General features: G+C 29.3%; 1 protein-coding gene across 4 annotated transcripts in view; it reads left to right on the plus strand.

Annotated features, from left to right (window-relative positions):
* The first annotated feature begins 4,471 nt into the window (after positions 1–4,471).
* The window catches only part of LOC116776024 (zinc finger protein castor homolog 1-like), a 50,405-nt gene continuing 42,767 nt past the window's right edge, over positions 4,472–12,109 (plus strand). The window contains exon 1 of one of the 4 annotated variants that reach the window (XM_061524288.1): positions 4,472–4,759. The gene's annotated coding sequence lies outside the window, so the exon portion shown is untranslated. The remainder of the gene's footprint in view (positions 4,760–12,109) is intronic. The other 3 variants (XM_061524287.1, XM_061524289.1, XM_061524290.1) reach the window with 3 other exon arrangements.

Raw genomic sequence — 12,109 nt, forward strand, 5'->3', positions numbered from 1 at the left:
AAGTAACAGATGATACGAGCCGCGTGAGATAGTTTTTTTTTTTCTACTTTTTCTTTATTTCGCACGCATGATTTATAACTGTTTGCTGTAATTTGAGAGTTTTATAGAATTTTGTTGTGTTGGATGTTTTTAAATGATTTTAATAACGGTTTTCTACCGACGTCGATAGACTTTCGCGGTTTTTTTTTTTAATTTAATTTTCTTGGAGATTATCAATCAAAAGTTTATAACGATAGCATTTTATTTGTTGGATATTATCTGATTATTATAAATTTACAAAACCAATGTGAAAGCACGCGCCTTAATTATTTTACGTACATTGACATTTTAATACTATATAGGCACATGTAACTCTTTTGCTTTTCTTGCCAAATTAAGGAGCCATTGTTAGTTTCACAATTGCGGTGGCCCCTGGTCCTTGCGGGCAGTTCAAAGGTTGGTGGGGTCAGGAGTTACAGTGACTATTGTAGAAGCCATCCATTTAAAGCGACACCAACAATCACAAAAAAACAGGTCGGATTCCGCAAATGTGAATTTCTCAAAGAAACGCGATATTTGTGTGACCCAGGGTCAGTCCCGGGAATGGGTTAACGCATACATTGTCCCATTTTTATAAATATTGTTAAGATTTCTAAAGATGTTTTTAAATTATTTAAGACTCTTGAATTTGGACGGGAACGTGTACTTGGAACATTAATTTTAGCTAATGTTAATTAAGTGAATTGATTGATATTGATGAAAACGTAGTGAATATTGTTCCGTAATACATATATGTACTCTAATTAAATATGAAATTTATCTGTAACACTCGTAATAGTATGTATTAAGAATATTATCAATAGAAAGAAGTATGTATATGTCTTTTTTAAGCCATATTAATCGCACATCTCCCATTATTCGCCTCGACCCCGTCATTTCCCACGATTCACCCCAATTTTAGGGTTATCTAAAGTTGATTTTAAAGTGTTATCATCTATATATTTTTTTGGTGTTCTAAGTAAAAAACGTTTCCTATGACCCCATTTGGTGATGAGGTCTCGACACTGCGAACTGGGTTTAACCCCGCGTGCTGTAATTCGAGCTGTTTTTTTTCATACACAGGTACGTGAGAATTATTTGATATATCCAATGAGATCATTATAATTTCTTATTTATTTCATATGATTAATAATAATTAAATCTCATGTGACGATAAGATTTTTTAAAAATAAATAATCAAAGAAAAAAAATTTCAACTGATTTAGTAATAACAAAAAAAAATCAAATTATTTCTTTTTAGAAGGAAATATATTTTTATTAAGAAAAATGTAACATTGTGAAGATTACGTTTATAAAAAGAAAAACGTGGTTTACCGATTAACGACAAGTACAGTAGTGACGAACGTTAGTAGCAAGAGTATCAGAACGTACAATGAAAATATAACCTTATTGCATTACAATAGAGTTGATTTCAGTTTGAAAGTTTTAATTTTTTTTGTCACCCATCAAACCACATCGGAAATTTTCATCGGAAATAATAACTATAATATTATTAAGAAGCTATTTGTATATAAAAATAAATTGAATTGTCTGTTTGTTTGTTATATTAAAAATTAATAATAGTAACAAATTTATTTTTTTACAAGTTTCGTCTGTCTGTCTGTTTGTGCTGGCTAATCTCTGAAACTATATACATCACCGATTTTGACGAGATCATCACTAGCAGATAGGCGAAGTAATGTAAGGTAACTTAGGATTATTGTTGTAACAAATTTGACTTTTTTTATTAACATAAAAAATAAATCAACTAAATCTCGCGGACAAACCAGCGGCCGCAGCTAGTGATAAATTATTGCACATCAGTCGTTCAAAGTTAGAAATATTTTTTTATACCCAGCGAGTAACAAGATTACACAGAATCTTTACAAAAGTAATAAGATAAAAAGCGTATAAAATTTTTAGTAGACTATGTAAAGTAATCGTTTAGATATAGTACTAAATAGTCCTAAGTTCTAAGAAATATCAAATCTGAATAACAATCATCTTAAAAGAAAAGAAATATTTACTCAGAAATCACAAACGCGAGTAGAAATACGAAAAAAAATAACCTAATGATATAAAGTTTGTTAGAGTTTTATAAAACAAAAGTAACAAAAAATAATAATAATAACAAAGTGATGTAAATAACAAAAGTAAACAAACCAAAAGCATTTCTCAGTAATAAGTTGTGTACAGAACAAAATGATTTTCAACGTTTAATACAAAAATTGTTATAATTAACTTCGTTACAAACCAATAAATAACAATACGAGAAAGAAATTAAACGCACACACACACACCACACTCTCGTACGTACAAACACACACGTATAAAGGGATTGAATATCGATGAATATTATTATATTATATTTACAGTGTTTATTTAAAATATTATTGTAAAAAATTCCTATAGCAGATCGTGGATTTAAAACGAGAATTTCATATTTTCTAAGTGAGTTATGGTTTAGTAGGATCTAATTAAATTAAAAGCAAGTTTTTTATTTTATTAAATGTAAATTTAATTTCTCGATACCACTGTCAATGATCCCATCCCTAGATGGCACAAATACATTGATATGATTTATAATGTACACGGACGACTCACGCACACATACACAGATTGCAAGACACGTTGCTGTGAGGAGTTTACTATAAGGACTCCTTCCTTTGTTATACTCACTTGATATTAAATTATTTAAAAATACATATTCAGTATGCCTTTTAATAAAGTATAAATTATTTATATATATAGTATTTATATATATAGCAGTTTTGTAAAACGTAAAAAAAAAATCTCAGCGACATAGTTTACTATTTAGAAATCGTAAAAATATATATATTTTAAATTAAATTATCAAAATTTAAATCCTTGTTTTTTAGTTAATAATAATTAAATTGAGCATTATATATAGAACTTAGCGCTCCTACGAGTGATGACAAGCAGACAATATTAAGAAAAAAAAAATTCACTTCTAAGGCAAAAATAAAGTATAAGAGATGTGATCTCATCAATAGATTTACTTAATAAAGTTTAAATATTGAATGATTTTTATTATTATCTTTTAAATTTGATTTTCAAAAGGAAATGAAATTCATTGTTTTATATGAATTAGGTGTCTGATTTTGGAAATAAAATAAGCCGTGATATGCACATACTTAAAAATGACAGTTCGTCTGTTAATACTGTCGTTATATATATATATATTTTGTTAAAAAAATTAATATGTGTTTTAATTTTCGTGGTAGGTATATCATGCGACGATTATTTGTCTCATATGTAACAATAATATTTGTGAAGTCTCAAACAAACTGACCTATATATGTATATGTAATTCGTAATTTTTTAATTTTGAAGAACTTTACATCAGAACCTCCATATTATCCGTTTTATATAAAATGAGATCTTAATGTAATTTCAAATATATATATTTAAAATACCTATGAAAATTAATCAACTGTTACATTATTTAGTGTATTTTTCCATAATACTTAATGTTACTTTTTTTATTAAAACAATTTTTTAAATTTTATTATAATAAATACTTTTTTTTTCAATTTTAAATAAAGAACTTCTATTTTATGATGATATGCTTATAAAAATAGTGTACGAAACCTGTTGATCACAAAATAAATGCAATTCCACTTTCTGGTTGAGATTAAAAAGAAAAAGGTTTTAAATCTTAACACCGTGTTTAAACGAAGATATTTAGGTATTATTTCAAATAATTTAGTACTATTAACATTATTAATAATAATTAGTTAGAATATGAACATAAAATAAAAAAATGACAGATTTCTGAAATAAGATAAATAAAAAAAAAATATTAAGCGTTATATGCAAATACGCTACATAAAACGAAATAAAATAGTCATAGTTATTTTCAATATAAGTATTGAAGTTTTAATGGAAATAAAATAGTAAATTAAAAGTGAAAGAATCTCGCTGAATCAATCGTGGTCCAGCGGTCGAAGGTCGTTCGTTACTCCAGTTCCAATACTCATAAAATCGTCCGACCTCACAGTTAACCCTACACTGAAGACCCTTGCTTGAGTTTTTTGGCGTAAAAAAAAAAAAGAAATGTCAGCACTCGCCGCGTCCTAGTAGGTACTCGTGGCCGGTCCGCTGCGGCGCGCGGACGATTCATAATTCGAATTTCCTGGAGCGCGGGAAAAACTTTGACAGACTTATAATTTATTGTGATTTGAGCATTTTTGATAATCGAATGTTCATAACATTAAAGCGTATATTATATGTGCCCGGCTGAGCGCGGTTCTCGCGCGTCGCTGTTCGTTAATAGTCAATATGTACGTGATAGTTAGCGAGTTAACATTCGTTTTGGTAATATTGATAATTTCGCGTTGGTATCGTGCGTGTTTTTTATGAATGTTTTTGCGTGCGTCGTGGTGGGAGAAGGGTGGGGCCACGGTTGACTCGTCCCTCTCCTATCGAGTATTTTGATTTAGTTTCCAAGTCTTACGCGGTTGTGGCAATTTTTTCAGTCGCGTGTGTAAGGCGCGCGCGGCTGTATCCTTCACGGAGCTCCGGATTTTATTTCGTGTTCTTTTTTTGAATTTTGTTTCGCGCGCTCCCCGTGTTATTGGAACTTTTGTTTTACAGCCGATGTCAACATTTTACAAACTCTTCCGTTACATGTGTGTGTTTTGCTGTGTGTGATTGACGTGACACTGTGTGACTTTATGTTTTTATTATCCTTAACTAGTTTGGATGTCTTTAGATTAAGGTGAGATTTTATTATTATTACATTGTTTGATTAGTATCAATTTATATATTATATTTATATATATGTAGAGATATTAAACAATTCAATTGTTTCTAAATGTATTATATACTTGATGTATGTTTAAATTAGTTATCAAGCTCCGCCTACGTTGTATAATAGATACAGTCATAACGAAATCGTTTATCTAAGATCTAAGAATGTACAAATCTCAGATCGTGTAGAGATCGGCATGCTGTGAAATATAAATGATTATGATCTATGAAGTAACAAAAAACTTATAATACTATTATTTAATTCAAAGAAACTTAAAAACGATACACAAATAATAAATACCTACATATTAACGTATACTGCCGTGTTTAAAAATGTTAATCAGAACTATGTACATCAATTATTTTCACTTACACTGTTCAGTTGCATATTGGTCAATAAATCACTGTCCCGTAGAGATTTTTACGACAATTTGTTAGGGGGTTATTTAATTGTGTTGATGTTTTTTATAGTTTATTTAAATTAAAACTATTAACGAATATATTAAATTAATTTTCTTTTTCTATAAAAACAAACGAAGATTAAGTAATACAAAAATTAATACATAAGGGTCAGATAGCGCAGGACTTATTTATTTATCTCATGCTCTTTGCTGAGGTCATAAACAATTTTTATCCTCATAGAACCCTCGTTCCAAATACGAAACAATAGACGTCTACTTAGACAAAAGAGTATTTTCTTAAAATCTGTAAAGTGAAAAATAAAATAAAAATAAATATTTTTGGGAAACAACAAAAATTATTATAAAGTCATAATTTTAAAAGCGTGAGAGAATTTTCTGATACAGTTGTTTTGATAGTTATAAAAGTTTTGTATTTAACAAACTAACTAGTTATTTTACCGTACGTATGTTAGTTATTTGTCTCGGTTGTGAAAAATCACTGTTTATATCATTTTGCCATTAATTTACTACACATAACTTAGCAATTGCTCATAACGTCCACATCTTTCCCTAACACACAGACGAGCGCGATTGCCCATATTTCGCTATAAGAGGTGTATATATATTTAAAACATAATATATACATCTTATATTATTTAATAAACAAATTGATATTCGATACAAGGTAAATAATTATCAATACAAAAATTATATTCATTAAGTCACTATAATATAAGTAGTTTAAAAATGTTCTTTATATTAAACTTTCTTCTTTATACTAAGAATAATATAATATAATCCAATATATTAAATTAGAATAATACTTAGTCGTATCTTAATACGACGTAAATTATTAGGTACTACAACATACTGATTATTTAAACAAACTAATATATTTTTTTAATCGAAGTAGTAGGAACCTACCTAATATTAATTGTTTTATGAAATTCCTATTCATTAATCCATTATTGATATACAAAATCGTCAATAATTAATTTAACGATTTTAAAACTAAAATTATCATATATTTACAGACATACAGACTACAGAACTAATTACTATATATATAAAACATATATGTCTTACATTTTTCTAATGAAAACATTAATATAGAAATGTATGCTTTTAACTAAGTTTTATACTATATATATATATGTGTCTGTGTGTCTGTTCGCTTTCAATTTAATCCTAATATATTTCTTTATTAATATAATCATATAAGTAATCTGTGATGTATATTTTAAATACTTTTTAATTTATCTCACCACGTTCTATTGATAATACAATTACATAGATATAAGAAAAACATATAAAATCCTATTCGTATACCTACTATAGATAATTGTTTCAATAATTAGTTGTTAACCGACTTAGAAAATAAAGGTAGGCGGGTATGTGGTAAATACATCCACCGTATGAATTTGTAAAACATTGTACCAACTTTGTTATAATATTTATATTATAACAATACAAAGTTATTGTTCCGCTTCGAACACAACGAAAATTTTGGACACATCATAAGATAATGCACTTCATACAAATTATGTTCGTGAGTGATTTTTTTTTAATATCATATGTATGAAAGTCAAAGGTTTTTGTCATGATGCCAATATATAAAAACAAATATAGGTGATTTAAAATTTTATATATGTACATTTTATGCTTAATAACTGTTTAAGTTTTTAGATAATAATATGAAACAAATTTCATTGAAGCGAACGGGATTCGAACCCATTATACTGTAATAGAAGTAAAGTAACTATTAATTCATATTAAGTTTACATAATTATATATTTCTGAATCGTTTAGTCCTTGCACATTTTCCATAATTATAAAACTACAGCATTTATTTAATGTTATTTTGTATGAAGATACAAATAATCTTTATGTATTAATTAATCTCTTAAGTAACAAAAACATAGATACATTAAGTATATTTAAACGAAAATATCATAGAAGTAAAGTTACTTCGATTGTCTTTATTACAGTATAAAGTAATAATAATATAAATATCATCAAAAACGACCTCGAATATTAATTTATAATATAATCTGTGCAACATGATTTTGACAGCTGATGTCTTGAAAGATATTGTGTTATCATAAGAAAACTGAATCCCATCATTCGGTCATACATTCAGCCGTCGCGAGGATTTCGAACGGAAGCTGCCTTATCAGGCGGGCGGAGATGACGTCACGCCACCAAACAATCAATGTGAGCCGAACGTGATTGTTATATAAATAAAAAAAAAACACACCCAACACCACCATAAAACAATGAGAACCGGGAAATGTTCGACCTGCTACGATAAATATAAATATTAAAGCTGAATAACAATAAACATTGGCATATATTAAAAAATTTATGGCCATAAACAATAGTTTTTATTGGACTTTATTGTATTTCGTGTTAGGTCTCTTGTGATGCGCTATGGCCGACGTATTAAAAATCAACCGCGATATTCAAATAGTCTCACGGTGCTAACTGGAAACGTACGTGTACAATAATATGAGCGATTGTAATTCAATATGGATTTTCAATAATAAAAAAAACACATTTCCTAATTTACTCGTCCTCCTCGCTATTGTCAGAACAATGCTATTGACTCATGTCACGTGATTCATTCAAATACCCTTAAACGATTCCGATAAAAGACCTATTCGATTTTCAAATCTGGCATTCCGATTCGATTTTCAAATACGTCACATTAGATGCGATCGAAGTTTTTATTCTAATTCTAATTTCAAATTTCTGTCATGCAATGGCTTGCAAGCAATCGGTTTTTTTCTTATTTTTTTATATCGTGCCAATTAGTATTATAACACACATTGCAAAAGCAACATAATAACTTAATGTTCAATTTGCATAGATCTTTAAAAAATATGTATAATCAGCCCGAAGATCTATTTATCTCAATTAAATTGCAATCAAGTAAACAGTTCTCGTATGGCTGCATTTCTAAATTTAACCTCCTTTTTCAGACCTCATTAAAGCGGTTCCTCTGACGTCTGTCCGTCTGTCACATCAGATACAGCCCATATAGAGGTTATTAATTGTTACTTACATATACAATGCTAGGACTAGTATTTTTGACATTTGACGTTAATACCATCTTGTTAGTTTCGTATGTAAGTCGAATGCGTCAGCTCCATACACAGTATGAGCGGTTAGTTTTTGCGCTTAACATAAATTGCATGAACTAATGAAGCAATTACACATCGAATGTTATTTTTTTACATATTGACGTTATTATTATTTAAATAATGTTTTGCTTAAATCGGTAAAATGTTTGCAATAAGCATTTTCGTTCCCTCTCTCTTATCGTCTTTCCATCTTCTTCGCCCCACACATGTAGTTGTCATTAATCATTACGATTATAATATTATAAACCTTATTAAGTTAAAATAGAGATCATTTCAGTTTGACAGGATTTAAATAGAGAATACAGCTGCTTGTTAAATGTTTAATGTAAAATAGTTTTTAATGTCCAATAATAAGGTTGATATTTTAATGATAATAAAGAATCAATGAAACTTGGTATTAAATGCGAAATGGATTATTTTTTCAAAAATGGTATTAAGAAGAGACAATAACGCTCATTGTTTCTAAAGATGGCGTCCCGGACGGGTTCAAATATGATATTATGGCTGTCTTTATGATAATATCATCCGGTTTATTGACTTAAATAGATATTTAATACATTAAAGAATGTTTTAATTTAGACGGTTTTCTCTGACAATAATTATATTATATATAGGTATAGATATCGTTACTAGTTAGCCTTTGAATGGAACTTTTTAATTGCATATCAAGGCCGACACAAACCAAATAATGAACTTCAAATGGAACACGTTTAATTAGTGTCATATACGACCTCGTTACAAAATCATAGACATTTTTTTTTTCTTAATTCACGTCAAACGCTCATGGCGGGAGATAGATTAAAATGACGTGTCAAACATCCACAAAGCTAGCTGGTAATTTAAATAGAGCGAACCCTCAATTGGGGTTAATTCTCGTGTTTAAGGAATATGGAGTTTAATTAAGCATTTATTCTTGACTTGTGTAAATTACATTTCATATAAAAACATTGTCACGCTTTAAAAATTATATACATGTTCCAGTGTGTCTAACGAAGTATAGAAATCGATATTGATAAGTGAACAGTAGTAATATGTTTATAGCATAGGAAATTGTGGAACATTTATATATTGATTTACGTAAAACGATTTTGCGGAACAGAAACGAGCCGTGATAATTACGATTGTATTGAAACATTGATTGTTAATCAGTTTGTTTTAACTTCGATTCTTATATTGTAATCGTTTCCGGTGTACATTGATGTTAAAGAAATGTTAATGGTATCAATTAAATCCGGAAACATCTTATAAATAGTACGGTTACATCGAGATGTTACTTAGTTTTTGTAAAGCGTATTCAGATGTAATGATCGATCTCCGGGCGTCGGACAAATGAAGAAAAAAAAAACAACAAAAATCGTTCTGGCATTAATGCATCAGTTACTAAACCGTCAGACGCATGCTCTCGCGCATCCTTATTCATAATAAAAACAACGTTCCATTTTTGAACCCCATCCCGTTCATATTCAAATTTCTGTTTTGAAAATAGAATGTGAACATGAACATTTGAAATTAGAATACTTTATGAAACAATTTTATATATTAACAGTTATAATTATAATGATCTCATTTACTTAGGTTTATATTTGTTCCCAGAACCGTTCCGATTATGATTTTTATAATGTAAACAATTATTATAAAAGATTTCAAAGGTTTCAACGATGACTCATAGGCATGTTGTACTATAACATTGTTATTAATATGAAATTCTGTATACAGCAAACATGAGATATTAAAAATCAATTTAAGAAAGCTGTTATTTATCTTCGATCAATTCGTATGAGATATTAAATGTTCAACAAACACGGGGGCCGATCGTGACGTTCAGTACATTCTTTATACACTTTTAATTAAGTCTAAAACATGCTACAATCTAGCCACACACTCGGGGTCAACACACTTAGATAGACCGATCACCGGTTTACGATGACCCGGTTACCCCATGAAAATACATCAACCAAGGGTCACGTCTAACTGGCCCACGATCCCGCAGAGCGGTCACCCATCAATCAATGGGATCATATCGCCGAAACGAAACTAGCTCCAATGATTCTAATACAGACTAATATTTTATTAATAATAATATGTGCTTTATGAACTACGGATGTGATTTATATATTTATGTTAATAGAATAAACGCATTTGAATTCAGATGTTCAGTTCTGTATAGAGCAAACTGTTGTCTCTGAAAATGTTACTTACGTTGCCGCTAACGTCGCGTCATAATCCGTTTTGACGTTCGATATTTGAATACTCTTAAATTTGGAACGCGCCTGTAATATGATGTTGGTTCGCTTCGTTTTTCATTCGCTTACAGTTTGAATTTGGAACGCTGTTTGAGATAAGAAATTAGTTATGATTTATAAAACTTTCGCTGGCGTTCGAATTTTGAAATGTATCGAATGTTCAAATTCGTTTCATAGAATGAATATGATACGGATTTAAAATAAACAAATTTACAATTTATAATCAATTATATTGTATTTAAGTAATTGTCGATGTATTGTTAGTTCTGTATAGTAAGGCTGTACGTATAGGAATGCGCGGCCACCCCGGGCCGAGCACGCGCCGGTTACGCAACCACACGCGATTAGAATTCGCCTGGCGCGATTTCTCTCACCTTTCATACAAAACGATAATGTATTGATAGAAAAAAAATACTTAAACGGCAATTGATTTAGATATTCAAATAATGTAGAGCTTTATAAGAGTTTTTCAGACTGCAATTTATAAAATTTTCATAACACGCTCTCGTTCTGAAGAGACTCTAATGTCAAGACAATACTCAATGAAAGTCTTGGGGGAGTCATTACCCCCCACTATAGACACGCCTCCCATTGTCAACAACATGCTCATATATGGATATAGTTATAGATATTAATTAAAAAACAAAACAAAACAATATTCATAAATATATGATAAATTAATAAAACAATCAAACATAAAGCTTTATATAAGTCATGTTAACTTATCTCGTGCACTCAAAATGTCTATTTCAAATTTAAATATAGTTCGAATGTAAAAATCTCGTGATTGATTTTATGACGTCGGTATTTTGAAATGTTTTTTTGTCGGCTGCTATAATATAAATGGTGTTCGCGGTGCAATTTTTAATGTAAGCATAGGTATATATGTATATAATAATTGTATTATATGTTTGTATAATTTATTTTTCGTAGATTTTTTTTTTTTGGATATGTTATCATATTCAGATATTTTTATTACGTCATCGGTCATATTAAAATATATTTCTCAAATCTAAAATTCATGTTTAAAAAATTTTTAAAAATTTTATTCCTTATTCAGTATTTTTATTGATAAGGGGAACAAAAAAATTACACTTCCATTAAATAAGACGAAATAATTTTTCCTCTCACATTTTTTTATCATTGTTACTAACTGATATAATTCATAAGTGTCTGTGGAAATAAAAAAAACAACTCGATCGGGTCTGGACTCGTCTGAGTCAATCATCTGGATAACTTCTACATCGTAAAAATATAGCGTATTATGTTTTATTGATAACATACATTTTATTGCTGTGAACTATTATTATATATATTAATATGGTCCGCTTCAAATGATCCCCGTCAATTTTAAAATCGGTCCTCAATCAACCGCCGCTTGTATGGATGTGTATTTTGTATGTCCCCGGTTCAGTTTTTATTAGCATTCCACTATCGCGACATCAAAATTAAAAATGTAAGAATCCTCGCTCCGTCTCTTATTTATATATAATTTCATTAAAATCCTCAATCTTTTGTTTCCCGTCTCATT

This window comes from Danaus plexippus, chromosome 24, assembly GCF_018135715.1.
Source record: "Danaus plexippus chromosome 24, MEX_DaPlex, whole genome shotgun sequence".
NCBI classification, from domain to species: domain Eukaryota; kingdom Metazoa; phylum Arthropoda; class Insecta; order Lepidoptera; family Nymphalidae; genus Danaus; species Danaus plexippus.